The 25,501-nt window shown below is 41.3% G+C and overlaps 1 protein-coding gene and 5 non-coding genes across 7 annotated transcripts in view; all 6 read right to left on the bottom strand.

The window, feature by feature from the left end:
- LOC115201341 (ribosomal L1 domain-containing protein 1) overlaps nucleotides 1-25,501 on the bottom strand; it is a 44,610-nt gene that overhangs the window by 10,865 nt on the left and 8,244 nt on the right. For both annotated transcript variants that reach the window (XR_003879732.1, XR_003879731.1), the window contains exons 5-23: nucleotides 24,244-24,333; nucleotides 23,929-24,022; nucleotides 23,405-23,527; nucleotides 21,495-21,615; nucleotides 18,535-18,624; nucleotides 18,220-18,313; nucleotides 17,696-17,818; nucleotides 15,786-15,906; nucleotides 12,825-12,914; nucleotides 12,510-12,603; nucleotides 11,986-12,108; nucleotides 10,076-10,196; nucleotides 7,116-7,205; nucleotides 6,801-6,894; nucleotides 6,277-6,399; nucleotides 4,367-4,487; nucleotides 1,406-1,495; nucleotides 1,091-1,184; nucleotides 567-689 (exon numbers count right to left, since the gene is read on the bottom strand). The gene's annotated coding sequence lies outside the window, so the exon portion shown is untranslated. The remainder of the gene's footprint in view (nucleotides 1-566; nucleotides 690-1,090; nucleotides 1,185-1,405; nucleotides 1,496-4,366; nucleotides 4,488-6,276; nucleotides 6,400-6,800; nucleotides 6,895-7,115; nucleotides 7,206-10,075; nucleotides 10,197-11,985; nucleotides 12,109-12,509; nucleotides 12,604-12,824; nucleotides 12,915-15,785; nucleotides 15,907-17,695; nucleotides 17,819-18,219; nucleotides 18,314-18,534; nucleotides 18,625-21,494; nucleotides 21,616-23,404; nucleotides 23,528-23,928; nucleotides 24,023-24,243; nucleotides 24,334-25,501) is intronic.
- Nucleotides 828-955, bottom strand: LOC115201806 (small nucleolar RNA ACA64). The gene has a single exon (XR_003879837.1). It is a non-coding gene; the product is annotated as a small nucleolar RNA ACA64 (small nucleolar RNA).
- On the bottom strand, nucleotides 6,538-6,665 carry LOC115201805 (small nucleolar RNA ACA64). The gene has a single exon (XR_003879836.1). It is a non-coding gene; the product is annotated as a small nucleolar RNA ACA64 (small nucleolar RNA).
- LOC115201804 (small nucleolar RNA ACA64) lies at nucleotides 12,247-12,374 on the bottom strand. The gene has a single exon (XR_003879835.1). It is a non-coding gene; the product is annotated as a small nucleolar RNA ACA64 (small nucleolar RNA).
- On the bottom strand, nucleotides 17,957-18,084 carry LOC115201803 (small nucleolar RNA ACA64). Its single transcript, XR_003879834.1, has one exon. It is a non-coding gene; the product is annotated as a small nucleolar RNA ACA64 (small nucleolar RNA).
- Nucleotides 23,666-23,793, bottom strand: LOC115201802 (small nucleolar RNA ACA64). Its single transcript, XR_003879833.1, has one exon. It is a non-coding gene; the product is annotated as a small nucleolar RNA ACA64 (small nucleolar RNA).

The raw sequence follows: 25,501 nt of genomic DNA, 5'->3' as shown, positions 1-25,501 counted from the left end.
TGAAGCTGGTGGAGAGAATGTCAAGACTGTGCAAAGCTGTCAAGACAAAGGGTGGCTACTTTGAAGAATCTCAAATATAGAATATTTTGATTTGTTTAACACTTTTGGTTACTACATGATTCCATGTGTGTTATTTCAGTTGATGTCTTCACTATTATTCTACAATGTAGAAAATAGTAAAAATAAAGAAACACTTATTTAGGTTTATTTATCCTTGTAGGTGTGTCCAAACTTTTACTGGTACTGCATGTATGCCTGTGCATACATATGCATGTAAATAATAGAGAGAGGTCTGCAATTGACCTCAATAGTCCATATGTGGCACTAAGAGCTATGTTGATGTTCCCAGAGAGTGAACAGGGAGACAGCACTAAATGGAGACCGCTCCCCTGCCTCACTGGAATGGGTTTCATATTGCACTGGATTTAAACCTAAATTAATAGAGTAAAACAGGTTCCGAACCAGTGCAAAGACGAGTCCTTTAATTTGACAAAAATAGATAATTGATCAAATAACAATATAATCTTCCAATGCATTTTACAAGCATTTGTGTGTAGCAGTCCTACCTTGGCATCCATGGCTGCGCGGGTCTGTTTCTGTGTTTCCTCTATCAGGGTCAGGTTAGAGGTGTAGATGGGCAGAGCCACTGATTGGCTTTTCAAGTGGATGATCTTTATCAATGGTTCTTTCTGCAAAAGAGACAACACAGCCATCTTTAGACTCAAATAACACATTCACTCAAACATTTAGGTCAAAACTATTTCTCAATGTTCTGTGTATCGTATCACTCAGATTGCGGCCACTTGTTAAAGGCCTTTCTTTGTCAGGATTGTAGGCACATGGGTTTAATCACACTGCTATACAGAGCAGGCAATAAGCTTAACGTACCACAGTACTATAGGCCCTGTAATCTCACCCCAGACAACAGAGATATCAAAGGTGATTTTCAGACTGGGCCCACACATTTCTTTAGCATTAATAAACATTGAGTATACCTGACCATTTAACGTATAATAAAATTGTAAATATCTGTGTTGACGGAGTACAATTGATTAGGGAGATCAGGAAGACACCCTGGCAGCAAACTCACCATACGTAGTTTTGTCACGATGGTGCTGACAGCTGAATCAATATTCTCTGCTATTTCATCTGCAGCCATCCCAGAGTGGGCCACACAAGCCATGCTTAAACACAAACAATAACATGTTGCAGGAGCCAATGTGTATATAAATGAATGTGCATTACTTGCCATTTTGTGTCAGTTGTAGAGACAGGCTCCAATAGAGAGGGAGATCTGTCTGGATATATTTTGAGTCACTATGGCACCATCATTGCCCATGTCCAACACGGACAGGAGGACAGGGTTTGCTGAGGCGCACTTACTAAGTCAGGGAGCAGGGCTCACCAGCAGCAGCCTTTCTTAGAAATGGAGATTGTTGCTCCCTGGATGTCCAAGGCCAGCTTCTTGCTCTGCAGGTTCAATGAATAAGGCTCCCTTAGCAGGGGAGAGAAAACACACACTCCATTAGATTAGAACTCTGTAAGGGCTAGCTTAAAGGCACATTTAAACTTACAGGTGAAGTCAGAAGTTTACATATACTTAGGTTGGAGTGGTTGAAAAATGAGTTTTAATCACTCCACAAATGTCTTGTTAACTTTAGGGATAGGGGGCAGTATTCGGACGTTTGGATGAATGAGGTGCCCAAAGTAAACTGCCTGTTACTCAGGCCCAGAGGCTAGGATATGCATATAATTGGTAGTATTGGATAGAAAACACTAAAGTTTACAAAACGGTTAAAATAATGTCTGTGATTACAACAGAACTGATATAGCAGGCGAAAACCTGAGAAGAATCCACCCGGAAAATTTGGTTTTGGAGGTGACACCATTTAAAATGCCTGTCTATGGGGAAATCAATGGAAATCCTCCCAGATTGCAGCTCCTGGGGCTTCCAGCAGATGTCAACAGTCTTTAGAAAGAGTTTCAGGCTTGTTTTTTGAAAAATTAGCTAGAATTTGTCGTTTTTCTAAGTGGCTCCCATTTTGGCTGAAGTGTTGTGGCGCGCGTCGGTGAGGGCGCTCACTTCGTTATTTATCTCCGGTAATGAACATACTATTCTCCATCTTATATTTTATCATTTATTTACATATTAGGGTACCTGAGGATTGATTAGAAACGTTGTTTGACTTGTTTGGACAAACTTTATTGGTAACTTTCAGGATTCATATGTATGCATTTTGAACGAGGGAAACCGGTGGATTACTGAGTCAAGTGCACCAACTAAACTGACTTTTTGGGGATATAAAGAAGGACTTTATCGAACAAAATAACCATTTGTTATGTAGCTGGGACCCTTGTGATTGCAACCAGAGGAAGATCTTCAAAGGTAAGTGATTTATTTTATCGCTATTTCTGACTTTCGTGACGCCTCTGCTTGGTTGGAAGATGTTTGTAATGCTTTTGTACGCGGGGCGCTGTCCTCAGATAATCGCATGGTGTGCTTACGCCGTAAATCCTTTTTGAAATCTGACAAAGCGGCTGGATTAACAAGAAGTTAAGCTTTTAAACGATGTAAGACACTTGTATTTTCATGAATGTTTATTACGAAATTTTGAATTTCGCGTTCTGCAATTTCACCGGATGTTGGCCAGGTGGGACGCTAGCCCAAAGAGGTTAACAAACTGTAGTTTTGGCAAGTTGGTTAGGACATCTGTGTGCATGACAAGTAATTTTGCCAACAATTGTTTACTGACAGATTATTTCACTTATAATTCATTGTATCACAATTCCAGTGGGTCAGAAATTCACATACACTAAGTTGACGGTGCCTTTAAACAGCTTGGAAAATTCCAGAAAATTGTGTCATGGCGTTAGAAGCTTCTGATAGGCTAATTGACATCATTTGAGTCAATTGGAGGTCTACCTGTGGATGTATTTCAAGGCCTACCTTCAAAATCAGTGCCTCTTTGCTTGACATCATGGGAAAATCAAAAGAAATCAGCCAAGACCTCAGAAAAACAAATTGTAGACCTCCACAAGTCTGGTTCATCCTTGGGAGCAATTTCCAAACACCTGATGGTACCACATTCATCTGTACAAACAATAGTACGCAAGTATAAACACCATGGGACCACGCAGCCGTCATACCGCTCAGGAAGGAGATGCGTTGTGACTCCTAGAGATGAAAGTATTTCGGTGCGAAAAGTGCAAATCAATCCCAGAACAACAGCAAAGGACCTTGTGAAGATGCTGGAGGAAACAGGTACAAAAGTATCTAGATCCACAGTAAAACGAGTCCTACATCGACATTACCTGCAAAGGCCGCTCAGCAAGGAAGAAGCCACTGCTCCAAAACCGCCATAAAAAAGCCAGACTACGGTTTGCAACTGCACATGGGGACAAAGATCGTACTTTTTGGAGAAATGTCCTCTGGTCTGATGAAACAAAAATAGAACTGTTCACAAAATAGACGGCACCATGAGGCAGGAAATTTATGTCGATATATTGAAGCAACATCAAGACAGTCAGGAAGTTAAAGCTTGGTGGCAAAGGAGTCTTCCAAATGGACAATGACCCCAAGCATACTTCCAAAGTTGTGCCAAAATGGCTTAAGGACAACAAAGTCAAGGTATTGGAGTGGCCATCACAAAGCCCTGACCTCAATTCTATAGAAGATTTGTGGGCAGAACTGAAAAAGCACGTGCGAGCAAGGAGGCCTACAAACCTGACTCAGTTACACCAGCTCTGTCAGGAGGAATGGGCCAAGATTTATTCAACTTATTGTGGGAAGCTTCTGGAAGGCCACCTGAAACGTTTGACCCAAGTGAAACAATTTAAAGGCAATGCTACCAAATACTAATTGAGTGCATGTAAACTTCTGACACACTGGGACTGCGATGAAAGAAAGAAACGCTGAAATCTCTATTATTCTGACAGTTCACATTCTTCAAATAAAGTGGTGATCCTAACTGACCTAAGACAGGGAATTTTTACTAGGATTAAATGTCAGGAATTGTGAAAAACTGAGTTGAAATGCATTTGGCTAAGGTGTATGTAAACTTCCGACTTCAACTGTATAAGAGGACATGTATTTCAAAACCAGGGAACAGCACTAGGGGCTATGTTGATGTTCCCAGAGAGTGAACAGGGAGTCAGCACAAAATGGATACCGCTCCCCTGCCTCACTGGAATGAGTTTCATATAGCAATGGAGTTAAACCAAAATTCATACTGAGAGTGAACCAGGTTCCGAACCAGTGCAAAGAGTCCTTTGAAATATTTTATTTGACAAAAACAGATCATTGATAAACAATATATTCTACTAATAATATTAAAATGCATTTGGTTGACACTAGCGGGGTATAGACCTCCAGTTTAGCCTTTTTTCTTGGCGTTACTATGGGAACCTCTTCCTCCCCGTCAGCACCAGAGTTCTTTTCTGTAGGCTTCTGTTCTTTCCTTGCAGACTTCTGTTTGCTTGCATTTTTCCTGAAATTTCATAAACAAGACACAGGTATTGATGAGATCCAGCTCTCGCATGTTTATATAAACACACATACACAGTAGCAGTCAAAAGTTGACACCTACTCATTCAAGGGTTTTTCTTTATTTTTACTAGACATCAAAACTATGAAACACATGGAATCATGTAGTAAAAAAAAGAAGTGTTAAATCAAAATACATTTTAGATTCTTCTAAGTAGCCACCCTTTGCCTTGATGACAGCTTTGCACACTTGGCATTCTCTCAACCAGCTTCACCTGGAATGCTTTTCCAACAGTCCTGAAGGAGTTTCCACATATGCTGAGCACTTGTTGGTGATTGTGGAGGCCAGGTCATCTGATGCAGCACCATCACTCTCCTTCTTGGTCAAATAGCCCTTACACAGCCTGGAGGTGAGTTGGGTTATTGTCCTGTTGAAAAACAAATGATGTCCCACTAAGCCCAAACCAGACGGGATGGCGTATCGCTGCAGAATGCTGTGGTAGCCATGCTGGTTAAGTGTGCCTTGAATTCTAAATAAATCAGTGTCACCAGCAAACCACCCCACACCTCCTCGTCCGTGCTTCACGAAGGGAACCACACACGCGGCGATCCGTTCACCTACTCTGCATCTCACAAAGACATGGCGGTTGAAACCAAAAATCTCCTATTTGGACTGACCAAAGGACAGATTTCCACCGGTCTAACTTCCATTGCTCGTGTTTCTTGGCCCAATAAAGTCTCTTTTTATTGGTGCCCTTTAGTAGTGGTTTCATTGCAGCAATTTGAACTGTTGATGTTGAGCTGTGTCTGTCACTTGAACTCTGAAGCATTTATTTGGGCAGCAATCTGAGGTGCAGTTAACTCTCATGAACTTATCCTCTGCAGCAGGGGTACCCATGTGTCTTCCTTTCCAGTGGCGGTCCTGAGAGCCAGTTTCATCACAGCGACTGCACTTGAAGCTACTTTCAAAGTTTATGAAATGTTCCATATTGACTGACCTTCATGTTTTAAAGTATTGATGGACTGTCGTTTCTCTTTGCTTATTTGAGCTGGTCTTGCCATAATATGGACTTGGGTCTTTTACCAAATAGGGCTACCTTCTCTATACCACCCCTACCGTGTCACAACACAACTGATTGGTTCAAACATATTAAGAAGGAAAGAAATTCCACAACTTAACCTTTAAGAAGGCACACACCTTGAAATGCATTCCAGGTGACTACCTCATGAAGCTGGTGGAGAGAATGTCAAGACTGTGCAAAGCTGTCAAGACAAAGGGTGGCTACTTTGAAGAATCTCAAATATAGAATATTTTGATTTGTTTAACACTTTTGGTTACTACATGATTCCATGTGTGTTATTTCAGTTGATGTCTTCACTATTATTCTACAATGTAGAAAATAGTAAAAATAAAGAAACACTTATTTAGGTTTATTTATCCTTGTAGGTGTGTCCAAACTTTTACTGGTACTGCATGTATGCCTGTGCATACATATGCATGTAAATAATAGAGAGAGGTCTGCAATTGACCTCAATAGTCCATATGTGGCACTAAGAGCTATGTTGATGTTCCCAGAGAGTGAACAGGGAGACAGCACTAAATGGAGACCGCTCCCCTGCCTCACTGGAATGGGTTTCATATTGCACTGGATTTAAACCTAAATTAATAGAGTAAAACAGGTTCCGAACCAGTGCAAAGACGAGTCCTTTAATTTGACAAAAATAGATAATTGATCAAATAACAATATAATCTTCCAATGCATTTTACAAGCATTTGTGTGTAGCAGTCCTACCTTGGCATCCATGGCTGCGCGGGTCTGTTTCTGTGTTTCCTCTATCAGGGTCAGGTTAGAGGTGTAGATGGGCAGAGCCACTGATTGGCTTTTCAAGTGGATGATCTTTATCAATGGTTCTTTCTGCAAAAGAGACAACACAGCCATCTTTAGACTCAAATAACACATTCACTCAAACATTTAGGTCAAAACTATTTCTCAATGTTCTGTGTATCGTATCACTCAGATTGCGGCCACTTGTTAAAGGCCTTTCTTTGTCAGGATTGTAGGCACATGGGTTTAATCACACTGCTATACAGAGCAGGCAATAAGCTTAACGTACCACAGTACTATAGGCCCTGTAATCTCACCCCAGACAACAGAGATATCAAAGGTGATTTTCAGACTGGGCCCACACATTTCTTTAGCATTAATAAACATTGAGTATACCTGACCATTTAACGTATAATAAAATTGTAAATATCTGTGTTGACGGAGTACAATTGATTAGGGAGATCAGGAAGACACCCTGGCAGCAAACTCACCATACGTAGTTTTGTCACGATGGTGCTGACAGCTGAATCAATATTCTCTGCTATTTCATCTGCAGCCATCCCAGAGTGGGCCACACAAGCCATGCTTAAACACAAACAATAACATGTTGCAGGAGCCAATGTGTATATAAATGAATGTGCATTACTTGCCATTTTGTGTCAGTTGTAGAGACAGGCTCCAATAGAGAGGGAGATCTGTCTGGATATATTTTGAGTCACTATGGCACCATCATTGCCCATGTCCAACACGGACAGGAGGACAGGGTTTGCTGAGGCGCACTTACTAAGTCAGGGAGCAGGGCTCACCAGCAGCAGCCTTTCTTAGAAATGGAGATTGTTGCTCCCTGGATGTCCAAGGCCAGCTTCTTGCTCTGCAGGTTCAATGAATAAGGCTCCCTTAGCAGGGGAGAGAAAACACACACTCCATTAGATTAGAACTCTGTAAGGGCTAGCTTAAAGGCACATTTAAACTTACAGGTGAAGTCAGAAGTTTACATATACTTAGGTTGGAGTGGTTGAAAAATGAGTTTTAATCACTCCACAAATGTCTTGTTAACTTTAGGGATAGGGGGCAGTATTCGGACGTTTGGATGAATGAGGTGCCCAAAGTAAACTGCCTGTTACTCAGGCCCAGAGGCTAGGATATGCATATAATTGGTAGTATTGGATAGAAAACACTAAAGTTTACAAAACGGTTAAAATAATGTCTGTGATTACAACAGAACTGATATAGCAGGCGAAAACCTGAGAAGAATCCACCCGGAAAATTTGGTTTTGGAGGTGACACCATTTAAAATGCCTGTCTATGGGGAAATCAATGGAAATCCTCCCAGATTGCAGCTCCTGGGGCTTCCAGCAGATGTCAACAGTCTTTAGAAAGAGTTTCAGGCTTGTTTTTTGAAAAATTAGCTAGAATTTGTCGTTTTTCTAAGTGGCTCCCATTTTGGCTGAAGTGTTGTGGCGCGCGTCGGTGAGGGCGCTCACTTCGTTATTTATCTCCGGTAATGAACATACTATTCTCCATCTTATATTTTATCATTTATTTACATATTAGGGTACCTGAGGATTGATTAGAAACGTTGTTTGACTTGTTTGGACAAACTTTATTGGTAACTTTCAGGATTCATATGTATGCATTTTGAACGAGGGAAACCGGTGGATTACTGAGTCAAGTGCACCAACTAAACTGACTTTTTGGGGATATAAAGAAGGACTTTATCGAACAAAATAACCATTTGTTATGTAGCTGGGACCCTTGTGATTGCAACCAGAGGAAGATCTTCAAAGGTAAGTGATTTATTTTATCGCTATTTCTGACTTTCGTGACGCCTCTGCTTGGTTGGAAGATGTTTGTAATGCTTTTGTACGCGGGGCGCTGTCCTCAGATAATCGCATGGTGTGCTTACGCCGTAAATCCTTTTTGAAATCTGACAAAGCGGCTGGATTAACAAGAAGTTAAGCTTTTAAACGATGTAAGACACTTGTATTTTCATGAATGTTTATTACGAAATTTTGAATTTCGCGCTCTGCAATTTCACCGGATGTTGGCCAGGTGGGACGCTAGCCCAAAGAGGTTAACAAACTGTAGTTTTGGCAAGTTGGTTAGGACATCTGTGTGCATGACAAGTAATTTTGCCAACAATTGTTTACTGACAGATTATTTCACTTATAATTCATTGTATCACAATTCCAGTGGGTCAGAAATTCACATACACTAAGTTGACGGTGCCTTTAAACAGCTTGGAAAATTCCAGAAAATTGTGTCATGGCGTTAGAAGCTTCTGATAGGCTAATTGACATCATTTGAGTCAATTGGAGGTCTACCTGTGGATGTATTTCAAGGCCTACCTTCAAAATCAGTGCCTCTTTGCTTGACATCATGGGAAAATCAAAAGAAATCAGCCAAGACCTCAGAAAAACAAATTGTAGACCTCCACAAGTCTGGTTCATCCTTGGGAGCAATTTCCAAACACCTGATGGTACCACATTCATCTGTACAAACAATAGTACGCAAGTATAAACACCATGGGACCACGCAGCCGTCATACCGCTCAGGAAGGAGATGCGTTGTGACTCCTAGAGATGAAAGTATTTCGGTGCGAAAAGTGCAAATCAATCCCAGAACAACAGCAAAGGACCTTGTGAAGATGCTGGAGGAAACAGGTACAAAAGTATCTAGATCCACAGTAAAACGAGTCCTACATCGACATTACCTGAAAGGCCGCTCAGCAAGGAAGAAGCCACTGCTCCAAAACCGCCATAAAAAAGCCAGACTACGGTTTGCAACTGCACATGGGGACAAAGATCGTACTTTTTGGAGAAATGTCCTCTGGTCTGATGAAACAAAAATAGAACTGTTCACAAAATAGACGGCACCATGAGGCAGGAAATTTATGTCGATATATTGAAGCAACATCAAGACAGTCAGGAAGTTAAAGCTTGGTGGCAAAGGAGTCTTCCAAATGGACAATGACCCCAAGCATACTTCCAAAGTTGTGCCAAAATGGCTTAAGGACAACAAAGTCAAGGTATTGGAGTGGCCATCACAAAGCCCTGACCTCAATTCTATAGAAGATTTGTGGGCAGAACTGAAAAAGCACGTGCGAGCAAGGAGGCCTACAAACCTGACTCAGTTACACCAGCTCTGTCAGGAGGAATGGGCCAAGATTTATTCAACTTATTGTGGGAAGCTTCTGGAAGGCCACCTGAAACGTTTGACCCAAGTGAAACAATTTAAAGGCAATGCTACCAAATACTAATTGAGTGCATGTAAACTTCTGACACACTGGGACTGCGATGAAAGAAAGAAACGCTGAAATCTCTATTATTCTGACAGTTCACATTCTTCAAATAAAGTGGTGATCCTAACTGACCTAAGACAGGGAATTTTTACTAGGATTAAATGTCAGGAATTGTGAAAAACTGAGTTGAAATGCATTTGGCTAAGGTGTATGTAAACTTCCGACTTCAACTGTATAAGAGGACATGTATTTCAAAACCAGGGAACAGCACTAGGGGCTATGTTGATGTTCCCAGAGAGTGAACAGGGAGTCAGCACAAAATGGATACCGCTCCCCTGCCTCACTGGAATGAGTTTCATATAGCAATGGAGTTAAACCAAAATTCATACTGAGAGTGAACCAGGTTCCGAACCAGTGCAAAGAGTCCTTTGAAATATTTTATTTGACAAAAACAGATCATTGATAAACAATATATTCTACTAATAATATTAAAATGCATTTGGTTGACACTAGCGGGGTATAGACCTCCAGTTTAGCCTTTTTTCTTGGCGTTACTATGGGAACCTCTTCCTCCCCGTCAGCACCAGAGTTCTTTTCTGTAGGCTTCTGTTCTTTCCTTGCAGACTTCTGTTTGCTTGCATTTTTCCTGAAATTTCATAAACAAGACACAGGTATTGATGAGATCCAGCTCTCGCATGTTTATATAAACACACATACACAGTAGCAGTCAAAAGTTGACACCTACTCATTCAAGGGTTTTTCTTTATTTTTACTAGACATCAAAACTATGAAACACATGGAATCATGTAGTAAAAAAAAGAAGTGTTAAATCAAAATACATTTTAGATTCTTCTAAGTAGCCACCCTTTGCCTTGATGACAGCTTTGCACACTTGGCATTCTCTCAACCAGCTTCACCTGGAATGCTTTTCCAACAGTCCTGAAGGAGTTTCCACATATGCTGAGCACTTGTTGGTGATTGTGGAGGCCAGGTCATCTGATGCAGCACCATCACTCTCCTTCTTGGTCAAATAGCCCTTACACAGCCTGGAGGTGAGTTGGGTTATTGTCCTGTTGAAAAACAAATGATGTCCCACTAAGCCCAAACCAGACGGGATGGCGTATCGCTGCAGAATGCTGTGGTAGCCATGCTGGTTAAGTGTGCCTTGAATTCTAAATAAATCAGTGTCACCAGCAAACCACCCCACACCTCCTCGTCCGTGCTTCACGAAGGGAACCACACACGCGGCGATCCGTTCACCTACTCTGCATCTCACAAAGACATGGCGGTTGAAACCAAAAATCTCCTATTTGGACTGACCAAAGGACAGATTTCCACCGGTCTAACTTCCATTGCTCGTGTTTCTTGGCCCAATAAAGTCTCTTTTTATTGGTGCCCTTTAGTAGTGGTTTCATTGCAGCAATTTGAACTGTTGATGTTGAGCTGTGTCTGTCACTTGAACTCTGAAGCATTTATTTGGGCAGCAATCTGAGGTGCAGTTAACTCTCATGAACTTATCCTCTGCAGCAGGGGTACCCATGTGTCTTCCTTTCCAGTGGCGGTCCTGAGAGCCAGTTTCATCACAGCGACTGCACTTGAAGCTACTTTCAAAGTTTATGAAATGTTCCATATTGACTGACCTTCATGTTTTAAAGTATTGATGGACTGTCGTTTCTCTTTGCTTATTTGAGCTGGTCTTGCCATAATATGGACTTGGGTCTTTTACCAAATAGGGCTACCTTCTCTATACCACCCCTACCGTGTCACAACACAACTGATTGGTTCAAACATATTAAGAAGGAAAGAAATTCCACAACTTAACCTTTAAGAAGGCACACACCTTGAAATGCATTCCAGGTGACTACCTCATGAAGCTGGTGGAGAGAATGTCAAGACTGTGCAAAGCTGTCAAGACAAAGGGTGGCTACTTTGAAGAATCTCAAATATAGAATATTTTGATTTGTTTAACACTTTTGGTTACTACATGATTCCATGTGTGTTATTTCAGTTGATGTCTTCACTATTATTCTACAATGTAGAAAATAGTAAAAATAAAGAAACACTTATTTAGGTTTATTTATCCTTGTAGGTGTGTCCAAACTTTTACTGGTACTGCATGTATGCCTGTGCATACATATGCATGTAAATAATAGAGAGAGGTCTGCAATTGACCTCAATAGTCCATATGTGGCACTAAGAGCTATGTTGATGTTCCCAGAGAGTGAACAGGGAGACAGCACTAAATGGAGACCGCTCCCCTGCCTCACTGGAATGGGTTTCATATTGCACTGGATTTAAACCTAAATTAATAGAGTAAAACAGGTTCCGAACCAGTGCAAAGACGAGTCCTTTAATTTGACAAAAATAGATAATTGATCAAATAACAATATAATCTTCCAATGCATTTTACAAGCATTTGTGTGTAGCAGTCCTACCTTGGCATCCATGGCTGCGCGGGTCTGTTTCTGTGTTTCCTCTATCAGGGTCAGGTTAGAGGTGTAGATGGGCAGAGCCACTGATTGGCTTTTCAAGTGGATGATCTTTATCAATGGTTCTTTCTGCAAAAGAGACAACACAGCCATCTTTAGACTCAAATAACACATTCACTCAAACATTTAGGTCAAAACTATTTCTCAATGTTCTGTGTATCGTATCACTCAGATTGCGGCCACTTGTTAAAGGCCTTTCTTTGTCAGGATTGTAGGCACATGGGTTTAATCACACTGCTATACAGAGCAGGCAATAAGCTTAACGTACCACAGTACTATAGGCCCTGTAATCTCACCCCAGACAACAGAGATATCAAAGGTGATTTTCAGACTGGGCCCACACATTTCTTTAGCATTAATAAACATTGAGTATACCTGACCATTTAACGTATAATAAAATTGTAAATATCTGTGTTGACGGAGTACAATTGATTAGGGAGATCAGGAAGACACCCTGGCAGCAAACTCACCATACGTAGTTTTGTCACGATGGTGCTGACAGCTGAATCAATATTCTCTGCTATTTCATCTGCAGCCATCCCAGAGTGGGCCACACAAGCCATGCTTAAACACAAACAATAACATGTTGCAGGAGCCAATGTGTATATAAATGAATGTGCATTACTTGCCATTTTGTGTCAGTTGTAGAGACAGGCTCCAATAGAGAGGGAGATCTGTCTGGATATATTTTGAGTCACTATGGCACCATCATTGCCCATGTCCAACACGGACAGGAGGACAGGGTTTGCTGAGGCGCACTTACTAAGTCAGGGAGCAGGGCTCACCAGCAGCAGCCTTTCTTAGAAATGGAGATTGTTGCTCCCTGGATGTCCAAGGCCAGCTTCTTGCTCTGCAGGTTCAATGAATAAGGCTCCCTTAGCAGGGGAGAGAAAACACACACTCCATTAGATTAGAACTCTGTAAGGGCTAGCTTAAAGGCACATTTAAACTTACAGGTGAAGTCAGAAGTTTACATATACTTAGGTTGGAGTGGTTGAAAAATGAGTTTTAATCACTCCACAAATGTCTTGTTAACTTTAGGGATAGGGGGCAGTATTCGGACGTTTGGATGAATGAGGTGCCCAAAGTAAACTGCCTGTTACTCAGGCCCAGAGGCTAGGATATGCATATAATTGGTAGTATTGGATAGAAAACACTAAAGTTTACAAAACGGTTAAAATAATGTCTGTGATTACAACAGAACTGATATAGCAGGCGAAAACCTGAGAAGAATCCACCCGGAAAATTTGGTTTTGGAGGTGACACCATTTAAAATGCCTGTCTATGGGGAAATCAATGGAAATCCTCCCAGATTGCAGCTCCTGGGGCTTCCAGCAGATGTCAACAGTCTTTAGAAAGAGTTTCAGGCTTGTTTTTTGAAAAATTAGCTAGAATTTGTCGTTTTTCTAAGTGGCTCCCATTTTGGCTGAAGTGTTGTGGCGCGCGTCGGTGAGGGCGCTCACTTCGTTATTTATCTCCGGTAATGAACATACTATTCTCCATCTTATATTTTATCATTTATTTACATATTAGGGTACCTGAGGATTGATTAGAAACGTTGTTTGACTTGTTTGGACAAACTTTATTGGTAACTTTCAGGATTCATATGTATGCATTTTGAACGAGGGAAACCGGTGGATTACTGAGTCAAGTGCACCAACTAAACTGACTTTTTGGGGATATAAAGAAGGACTTTATCGAACAAAATAACCATTTGTTATGTAGCTGGGACCCTTGTGATTGCAACCAGAGGAAGATCTTCAAAGGTAAGTGATTTATTTTATCGCTATTTCTGACTTTCGTGACGCCTCTGCTTGGTTGGAAGATGTTTGTAATGCTTTTGTACGCGGGGCGCTGTCCTCAGATAATCGCATGGTGTGCTTACGCCGTAAATCCTTTTTGAAATCTGACAAAGCGGCTGGATTAACAAGAAGTTAAGCTTTTAAACGATGTAAGACACTTGTATTTTCATGAATGTTTATTACGAAATTTTGAATTTCGCGCTCTGCAATTTCACCGGATGTTGGCCAGGTGGGACGCTAGCCCAAAGAGGTTAACAAACTGTAGTTTTGGCAAGTTGGTTAGGACATCTGTGTGCATGACAAGTAATTTTGCCAACAATTGTTTACTGACAGATTATTTCACTTATAATTCATTGTATCACAATTCCAGTGGGTCAGAAATTCACATACACTAAGTTGACGGTGCCTTTAAACAGCTTGGAAAATTCCAGAAAATTGTGTCATGGCGTTAGAAGCTTCTGATAGGCTAATTGACATCATTTGAGTCAATTGGAGGTCTACCTGTGGATGTATTTCAAGGCCTACCTTCAAAATCAGTGCCTCTTTGCTTGACATCATGGGAAAATCAAAAGAAATCAGCCAAGACCTCAGAAAAACAAATTGTAGACCTCCACAAGTCTGGTTCATCCTTGGGAGCAATTTCCAAACACCTGATGGTACCACATTCATCTGTACAAACAATAGTACGCAAGTATAAACACCATGGGACCACGCAGCCGTCATACCGCTCAGGAAGGAGATGCGTTGTGACTCCTAGAGATGAAAGTATTTCGGTGCGAAAAGTGCAAATCAATCCCAGAACAACAGCAAAGGACCTTGTGAAGATGCTGGAGGAAACAGGTACAAAAGTATCTAGATCCACAGTAAAACGAGTCCTACATCGACATTACCTGCAAAGGCCGCTCAGCAAGGAAGAAGCCACTGCTCCAAAACCGCCATAAAAAAGCCAGACTACGGTTTGCAACTGCACATGGGGACAAAGATCGTACTTTTTGGAGAAATGTCCTCTGGTCTGATGAAACAAAAATAGAACTGTTCACAAAATAGACGGCACCATGAGGCAGGAAATTTATGTCGATATATTGAAGCAACATCAAGACAGTCAGGAAGTTAAAGCTTGGTGGCAAAGGAGTCTTCCAAATGGACAATGACCCCAAGCATACTTCCAAAGTTGTGCCAAAATGGCTTAAGGACAACAAAGTCAAGGTATTGGAGTGGCCATCACAAAGCCCTGACCTCAATTCTATAGAAGATTTGTGGGCAGAACTGAAAAAGCACGTGCGAGCAAGGAGGCCTACAAACCTGACTCAGTTACACCAGCTCTGTCAGGAGGAATGGGCCAAGATTTATTCAACTTATTGTGGGAAGCTTCTGGAAGGCCACCTGAAACGTTTGACCCAAGTGAAACAATTTAAAGGCAATGCTACCAAATACTAATTGAGTGCATGTAAACTTCTGACACACTGGGACTGCGATGAAAGAAAGAAACGCTGAAATCTCTATTATTCTGACAGTTCACATTCTTCAAATAAAGTGGTGATCCTAACTGACCTAAGACAGGGAATTTTTACTAGGATTAAATGTCAGGAATTGTGAAAAACTGAGTTGAAATGCATTTGGCTAAGGTGTATGTAAACTTCCGACTTCAACTGTATAAGAGGACATGTATTTCAAAACCAGGGAACAGCACTAGGGGCTATGTTGATGTTCCCAGAGAGTGAACAGGGAGTCAGCACAAAATGGATACCGCTCCCCTGCCTCACTGGAATGAGTTTCATATAGCAATGGAGTTAAACCAAAATTCATACTGAGAGTGAACCAGGTTCCGAACCAGTGCAAAGAGTCCTTTGAAATATTTTATTTGACAAAAACAGATCATTGATAAACAATATATTCTACTAATAATATTAAAATGCATTTGGTTGACACTAGCGGGGTATAGACCTCCAGTTTAGCCTTTTTTCTTGGCGTTACTATGGGAACCTCTTCCTCCCCGTCAGCACCAGAGTTCTTTTCTGTAGGCTTCTGTTCTTTCCTTGCAGACTTCTGTTTGCTTGCATTTTTCCTGAAATTTCATAAACAAGACACAGGTATTGATGAGATCCAGCTCTCGCATGTTTATATAAACACACATACACAGTAGCAGTCAAAAGTTGACACCTACTCATTCAAGGGTTTTTCTTTATTTTTACTAGACATCAAAACTATGAAACACATGGAATCATGTAGTAAAAAAAAGAAGTGTTAAATCAAAATACATTTTAGATTCTTCTAAGTAGCCACCCTTTGCCTTGATGACAGCTTTGCACACTTGGCATTCTCTCAACCAGCTTCACCTGGAATGCTTTTCCAACAGTCCTGAAGGAGTTTCCACATATGCTGAGCACTTGTTGGTGATTGTGGAGGCCAGGTCATCTGATGCAGCACCATCACTCTCCTTCTTGGTCAAATAGCCCTTACACAGCCTGGAGGTGAGTTGGGTTATTGTCCTGTTGAAAAACAAATGATGTCCCACTAAGCCCAAACCAGACGGGATGGCGTATCGCTGCAGAATGCTGTGGTAGCCATGCTGGTTAAGTGTGCCTTGAATTCTAAATAAATCAGTGTCACCAGCAAACCACCCCACACCTCCTCGTCCGTGCTTCACGAAGGGAACCACACACGCGGCGATCCGTTCACCTACTCTGCATCTCACAAAGACATGGCGGTTGAAACCAAAAATCTCCTATTTGGACTGACCAAAGGACAGATTTCCACCGGTCTAACTTCCATTGCTCGTGTTTCTTGGCCCAATAAAGTCTCTTTTTATTGGTGCCCTTTAGTAGTGGTTTCATTGCAGCAATTTGAACTGTTGATGTTGAGCTGTGTCTGTCACTTGAACTCTGAAGCATTTATTTGGGCAGCAATCTGAGGTGCAGTTAACTCTCATGAACTTATCCTCTGCAGCAGGGGTACCCATGTGTCTTCCTTTCCAGTGGCGGTCCTGAGAGCCAGTTTCATCACAGCGACTGCACTTGAAGCTACTTTCAAAGTTTATGAAATGTTCCATATTGACTGACCTTCATGTTTTAAAGTATTGATGGACTGTCGTTTCTCTTTGCTTATTTGAGCTGGTCTTGCCATAATATGGACTTGGGTCTTTTACCAAATAGGGCTACCTTCTCTATACCACCCCTACCGTGTCACAACACAACTGATTGGTTCAAACATATTAAGAAGGAAAGAAATTCCACAACTTAACCTTTAAGAAGGCACACACCTTGAAATGCATTCCAGGTGACTACCTCATGAAGCTGGTGGAGAGAATGTCAAGACTGTGCAAAGCTGTCAAGACAAAGGGTGGCTACTTTGAAGAATCTCAAATATAGAATATTTTGATTTGTTTAACACTTTTGGTTACTACATGATTCCATGTGTGTTATTTCAGTTGATGTCTTCACTATTATTCTACAATGTAGAAAATAGTAAAAATAAAGAAACACTTATTTAGGTTTATTTATCCTTGTAGGTGTGTCCAAACTTTTACTGGTACTGCATGTATGCCTGTGCATACATATGCATGTAAATAATAGAGAGAGGTCTGCAATTGACCTCAATAGTCCATATGTGGCACTAAGAGCTATGTTGATGTTCCCAGAGAGTGAACAGGGAGACAGCACTAAATGGAGACCGCTCCCCTGCCTCACTGGAATGGGTTTCATATTGCACTGGATTTAAACCTAAATTAATAGAGTAAAACAGGTTCCGAACCAGTGCAAAGACGAGTCCTTTAATTTGACAAAAATAGATAATTGATCAAATAACAATATAATCTTCCAATGCATTTTACAAGCATTTGTGTGTAGCAGTCCTACCTTGGCATCCATGGCTGCGCGGGTCTGTTTCTGTGTTTCCTCTATCAGGGTCAGGTTAGAGGTGTAGATGGGCAGAGCCACTGATTGGCTTTTCAAGTGGATGATCTTTATCAATGGTTCTTTCTGCAAAAGAGACAACACAGCCATCTTTAGACTCAAATAACACATTCACTCAAACATTTAGGTCAAAACTATTTCTCAATGTTCTGTGTATCGTATCACTCAGATTGCGGCCACTTGTTAAAGGCCTTTCTTTGTCAGGATTGTAGGCACATGGGTTTAATCACACTGCTATACAGAGCAGGCAATAAGCTTAACGTACCACAGTACTATAGGCCCTGTAATCTCACCCCAGACAACAGAGATATCAAAGGTGATTTTCAGACTGGGCCCACACATTTCTTTAGCATTAATAAACATTGAGTATACCTGACCATTTAACGTATAATAAAATTGTAAATATCTGTGTTGACGGAGTACAATTGATTAGGGAGATCAGGAAGACACCCTGGCAGCAAACTCACCATACGTAGTTTTGTCACGATGGTGCTGACAGCTGAATCAATATTCTCTGCTATTTCATCTGCAGCCATCCCAGAGTGGGCCACACAAGCCATGCTTAAACACAAACAATAACATGTTGCAGGAGCCAATGTGTATATAAATGAATGTGCATTACTTGCCATTTTGTGTCAGTTGTAGAGACAGGCTCCAATAGAGAGGGAGATCTGTCTGGATATATTTTGAGTCACTATGGCACCATCATTGCCCATGTCCAACACGGACAGGAGGACAGGGTTTGCTGAGGCGCACTTACTAAGTCAGGGAGCAGGGCTCACCAGCAGCAGCCTTTCTTAGAAATGGAGATTGTTGCTCCCTGGATGTCCAAGGCCAGCTTCTTGCTCTGCAGGTTCAATGAATAAGGCTCCCTTAGCAGGGGAGAGAAAACACACACTCCATTAGATTAGAACTCTGTAAGGGCTAGCTTAAAGGCACATTTAAACTTACAGGTGAAGTCAGAAGTTTACATATACTTAGGTTGGAGTGGTTGAAAAATGAGTTTTAATCACTCCACAAATGTCTTGTTAACTTTAGGGATAGGGGGCAGTATTCGGACGTTTGGATGAATGAGGTGCCCAAAGTAAACTGCCTGTTACTCAGGCCCAGAGGCTAGGATATGCATATAATTGGTAGTATTGGATAGAAAACACTAAAGTTTACAAAACGGTTAAAATAATGTCTGTGATTACAACAGAACTGATATAGCAGGCGAAAACCTGAGAAGAATCCACCCGGAAAATTTGGTTTTGGAGGTGACACCATTTAAAATGCCTGTCTATGGGGAAATCAATGGAAATCCTCCCAGATTGCAGCTCCTGGGGCTTCCAGCAGATGTCAACAGTCTTTAGAAAGAGTTTCAGGCTTGTTTTTTGAAAAATTAGCTAGAATTTGTCGTTTTTCTAAGTGGCTCCCATTTTGGCTGAAGTGTTGTGGCGCGCGTCGGTGAGGGCGCTCACTTCGTTATTTATCTCCGGTAATGAACATACTATTCTCCATCTTATATTTTATCATTTATTTACATATTAGGGTACCTGAGGATTGATTAGAAACGTTGTTTGACTTGTTTGGACAAACTTTATTGGTAACTTTCAGGATTCATATGTATGCATTTTGAACGAGGGAAACCGGTGGATTACTGAGTCAAGTGCACCAACTAAACTGACTTTTTGGGGATATAAAGAAGGACTTTATCGAACAAAATAACCATTTGTTATGTAGCTGGGACCCTTGTGATTGCAACCAGAGGAAGATCTTCAAAGGTAAGTGATTTATTTTATCGCTATTTCTGACTTTCGTGACGCCTCTGCTTGGTTGGAAGATGTTTGTAATGCTTTTGTACGCGGGGCGCTGTCCTCAGATAATCGCATGGTGTGCTTACGCCGTAAATCCTTTTTGAAATCTGACAAAGCGGCTGGATTAACAAGAAGTTAAGCTTTTAAACGATGTAAGACACTTGTATTTTCATGAATGTTTATTACGAAATTTTGAATTTCGCGCTCTGCAATTTCACCGGATGTTGGCCAGGTGGGACGCTAGCCCAAAGAGGTTAACAAACTGTAGTTTTGGCAAGTTGGTTAGGACATCTGTGTGCATGACAAGTAATTTTGCCAACAATTGTTTACTGACAGATTATTTCACTTATAATTCATTGTATCACAATTCCAGTGGGTCAGAAATTCACATACACTAAGTTGACGGTGCCTTTAAACAGCTTGGAAAATTCCAGAAAATTGTGTCATGGCGTTAGAAGCTTCTGATAGGCTAATTGACATCATTTGAGTCAATTGGAGGTCTACCTGTGGATGTATTTCAAGGCCTACCTTCAAAATCAGTGCCTCTTTGCTTGACATCATGGGAAAATCAAAAGAAATCAGCCAAGACCTCAGAAAAACAAATTGTAGACCTCCACAAGTCTGGTTCATCCTTGGGAGCAATTTCCAAACACCTGATGGTACCACATTCATCTGTACAAACAATAGTACGCAAGTATAAACACCATGGGACCACGCAGCCGTCATACCGCTCAGGAAGGAGATGCGTTGTGACTCCTAGAGATGAAAGTATTTCGGTGCGAAAAGTGCAAATCAATCCCAGAACAACAGCAAAGGACCTTGTGAAGATGCTGGAGGAAACAGGTACAAAAGTATCTAGATCCACAGTAAAACGAGTCCTACATCGACATTACCTGAAAGGCCGCTCAGCAAGGAAGAAGCCACTGCTCCAAAACCGCCATAAAAAAGCCAGACTACGGTTTGCAACTGCACATGGGGACAAAGATCGTACTTTTTGGAGAAATGTCCTCTGGTCTGATGAAACAAAAATAGAACTGTTCACAAAATAGACGGCACCATGAGGCAGGAAATTTATGTCGATATATTGAAGCAACATCAAGACAGTCAGGAAGTTAAAGCTTGGTGGCAAAGGAGTCTTCCAAATGGACAATGACCCCAAGCATACTTCCAAAGTTGTGCCAAAATGGCTTAAGGACAACAAAGTCAAGGTATTGGAGTGGCCATCACAAAGCCCTGACCTTAATTCTATAGAAGATTTGTGGGCAGAACTGAAAAAGCACGTGCGAGCAAGGAGGCCTACAAACCTGACTCAGTTACACCAGCTCTGTCAGGAGGAATGGGCCAAGATTTATTCAACTTATTGTGGGAAGCTTCTGGAAGGCCACCTGAAACGTTTGACCCAAGTGAAACAATTTAAAGGCAATGCTACCAAATACTAATTGAGTGCATGTAAACTTCTGACACACTGGGACTGCGATGAAAGAAAGAAACGCTGAAATCTCTATTATTCTGACAGTTCACATTCTTCAAATAAAGTGGTGATCCTAACTGACCTAAGACAGGGAATTTTTACTAGGATTAAATGTCAGGAATTGTGAAAAACTGAGTTGAAATGCATTTGGCTAAGGTGTATGTAAACTTCCGACTTCAACTGTATAAGAGGACATGTATTTCAAAACCAGGGAACAGCACTAGGGGCTATGTTGATGTTCCCAGAGAGTGAACAGGGAGTCAGCACAAAATGGATACCGCTCCCCTGCCTCACTGGAATGAGTTTCATATAGCAATGGAGTTAAACCAAAATTCATACTGAGAGTGAACCAGGTTCCGAACCAGTGCAAAGAGTCCTTTGAAATATTTTATTTGACAAAAACAGATCATTGATAAACAATATATTCTACTAATAATATTAAAATGCATTTGGTTGACACTAGCGGGGTATAGACCTCCAGTTTAGCCTTTTTTCTTGGCGTTACTATGGGAACCTCTTCCTCCCCGTCAGCACCAGAGTTCTTTTCTGTAGGCTTCTGTTCTTTCCTTGCAGACTTCTGTTTGCTTGCATTTTTCCTGAAATTTCATAAACAAGACACAGGTATTGATGAGATCCAGCTCTCGCATGTTTATATAAACACACATACACAGTAGCAGTCAAAAGTTGACACCTACTCATTCAAGGGTTTTTCTTTATTTTTACTAGACATCAAAACTATGAAACACATGGAATCATGTAGTAAAAAAAAGAAGTGTTAAATCAAAATACATTTTAGATTCTTCTAAGTAGCCACCCTTTGCCTTGATGACAGCTTTGCACACTTGGCATTCTCTCAACCAGCTTCACCTGGAATGCTTTTCCAACAGTCCTGAAGGAGTTTCCACATATGCTGAGCACTTGTTGGTGATTGTGGAGGCCAGGTCATCTGATGCAGCACCATCACTCTCCTTCTTGGTCAAATAGCCCTTACACAGCCTGGAGGTGAGTTGGGTTATTGTCCTGTTGAAAAACAAATGATGTCCCACTAAGCCCAAACCAGACGGGATGGCGTATCGCTGCAGAATGCTGTGGTAGCCATGCTGGTTAAGTGTGCCTTGAATTCTAAATAAATCAGTGTCACCAGCAAACCACCCCACACCTCCTCGTCCGTGCTTCACGAAGGGAACCACACACGCGGCGATCCGTTCACCTACTCTGCATCTCACAAAGACATGGCGGTTGAAACCAAAAATCTCCTATTTGGACTGACCAAAGGACAGATTTCCACCGGTCTAACTTCCATTGCTCGTGTTTCTTGGCCCAATAAAGTCTCTTTTTATTGGTGCCCTTTAGTAGTGGTTTCATTGCAGCAATTTGAACTGTTGATGTTGAGCTGTGTCTGTCACTTGAACTCTGAAGCATTTATTTGGGCAGCAATCTGAGGTGCAGTTAACTCTCATGAACTTATCCTCTGCAGCAGGGGTACCCATGTGTCTTCCTTTCCAGTGGCGGTCCTGAGAGCCAGTTTCATCACAGCGACTGCACTTGAAGCTACTTTCAAAGTTTATGAAATGTTCCATATTGACTGACCTTCATGTTTTAAAGTATTGATGGACTGTCGTTTCTCTTTGCTTATTTGAGCTGGTCTTGCCATAATATGGACTTGGGTCTTTTACCAAATAGGGCTACCTTCTCTATACCACCCCTACCGTGTCACAACACAACTGATTGGTTCAAACATATTAAGAAGGAAAGAAATTCCACAACTTAACCTTTAAGAAGGCACACACCTTGAAATGCATTCCAGGTGACTACCTCATGAAGCTGGTGGAGAGAATGTCAAGACTGTGCAAAGCTGTCAAGACAAAGGGTGGCTACTTTGAAGAATCTCAAATATAGAATATTTTGATTTGTTTAACACTTTTGGTTACTACATGATTCCATGTGTGTTATTTCAGTTGATGTCTTCACTATTATTCTACAATGTAGAAAATAGTAAAAATAAAGAAACACTTATTTAGGTTTATTTATCCTTGTAGGTGTGTCCAAACTTTTACTGGTACTGCATGTATGCCTGTGCATACATATGCATGTAAATAATAGAGAGAGGTCTGCAATTGACCTCAATAGTCCATATGTGGCACTAAGAGCTATGTTGATGTTCCCAGAGAGTGAACAGGGAGACAGCACTAAATGGAGACCGCTCCCCTGCCTCACTGGAATGGGTTTCATATTGCACTGGATTTAAACCTAAATTAATAGAGTAAAACAGGTTCCGAACCAGTGCAAAGACGAGTCCTTTAATTTGACAAAAATAGATAATTGATCAAATAACAATATAATCTTCCAATGCATTTTACAAGCATTTGTGTGTAGCAGTCCTACCTTGGCATCCATGGCTGCGCGGGTCTGTTTCTGTGTTTCCTCTATCAGGGTCAGGTTAGAGGTGTAGATGGGCAGAGCCACTGATTGGCTTTTCAAGTGGATGATCTTTATCAATGGTTCTTTCTGCAAAAGAGACAACACAGCCATCTTTAGACTCAAATAACACATTCACTCAAACATTTAGGTCAAAACTATTTCTCAATGTTCTGTGTATCGTATCACTCAGATTGCGGCCACTTGTTAAAGGCCTTTCTTTGTCAGGATTGTAGGCACATGGGTTTAATCACACTGCTATACAGAGCAGGCAATAAGCTTAACGTACCACAGTACTATAGGCCCTGTAATCTCACCCCAGACAACAGAGATATCAAAGGTGATTTTCAGACTGGGCCCACACATTTCTTTAGCATTAATAAACATTGAGTATACCTGACCATTTAACGTATAATAAAATTGTAAATATCTGTGTTGACGGAGTACAATTGATTAGGGAGATCAGGAAGACACCCTGGCAGCAAACTCACCATACGTAGTTTTGTCACGATGGTGCTGACAGCTGAATCAATATTCTCTGCTATTTCATCTGCAGCCATCCCAGAGTGGGCCACACAAGCCATGCTTAAACACAAACAATAACATGTTGCAGGAGCCAATGTGTATATAAATGAATGTGCATTACTTGCCATTTTGTGTCAGTTGTAGAGACAGGCTCCAATAGAGAGGGAGATCTGTCTGGATATATTTTGAGTCACTATGGCACCATCATTGCCCATGTCCAACACGGACAGGAGGACAGGGTTTGCTGAGGCGCACTTACTAAGTCAGGGAGCAGGGCTCACCAGCAGCAGCCTTTCTTAGAAATGGAGATTGTTGCTCCCTGGATGTCCAAGGCCAGCTTCTTGCTCTGCAGGTTCAATGAATAAGGCTCCCTTAGCAGGGGAGAGAAAACACACACTCCATTAGATTAGAACTCTGTAAGGGCTAGCTTAAAGGCACATTTAAACTTACAGGTGAAGTCAGAAGTTTACATATACTTAGGTTGGAGTGGTTGAAAAATGAGTTTTAATCACTCCACAAATGTCTTGTTAACTTTAGGGATAGGGGGCAGTATTCGGACGTTTGGATGAATGAGGTGCCCAAAGTAAACTGCCTGTTACTCAGGCCCAGAGGCTAGGATATGCATATAATTGGTAGTATTGGATAGAAAACACTAAAGTTTACAAAACGGTTAAAATAATGTCTGTGATTACAACAGAACTGATATAGCAGGCGAAAACCTGAGAAGAATCCACCCGGAAAATTCGGTTTTGGAGGTGACACCATTTAAAATGCCTGTCTATGGGGAAATCAATGGAAATCCTCCCAGATTGCAGCTCCTGGGGCTTCCAGCAGATGTCAACAGTCTTTAGAAAGAGTTTCAGGCTTGTTTTTTGAAAAATTAGCTAGAATTTGTCGTTTTTCTAAGTGGCTCCCATTTTGGCTGAAGTGTTGTGGCGCGCGTCGGTGAGGGCGCTCACTTCGTTATTTATCTCCGGTAATGAACATACTATTCTCCATCTTATATTTTATCATTTATTTACATATTAGGGTACCTGAGGATTGATTAGAAACGTTGTTTGACTTGTTTGGACAAACTTTATTGGTAACTTTCAGGATTCATATGTATGCATTTTGAACGAGGGAAACCGGTGGATTACTGAGTCAAGTGCACCAACTAAACTGACTTTTTGGGGATATAAAGAAGGACTTTATCGAACAAAATAACCATTTGTTATGTAGCTGGGACCCTTGTGATTGCAACCAGAGGAAGATCTTCAAAGGTAAGTGATTTATTTTATCGCTATTTCTGACTTTCGTGACGCCTCTGCTTGGTTGGAAGATGTTTGTAATGCTTTTGTACGCGGGGCGCTGTCCTCAGATAATCGCATGGTGTGCTTACGCCGTAAATCCTTTTTGAAATCTGACAAAGCGGCTGGATTAACAAGAAGTTAAGCTTTTAAACGATGTAAGACACTTGTATTTTCATGAATGTTTATTACGAAATTTTGAATTTCGCGCTCTGCAATTTCACCGGATGTTGGCCAGGTGGGACGCTAG

This window comes from Salmo trutta, chromosome 10, assembly GCF_901001165.1.
Source record: "Salmo trutta chromosome 10, fSalTru1.1, whole genome shotgun sequence".
NCBI classification, from domain to species: Eukaryota; Metazoa; Chordata; class Actinopteri; order Salmoniformes; family Salmonidae; genus Salmo; species Salmo trutta.
This window is presented reverse-complemented; position numbering and strand designations above follow the sequence as displayed.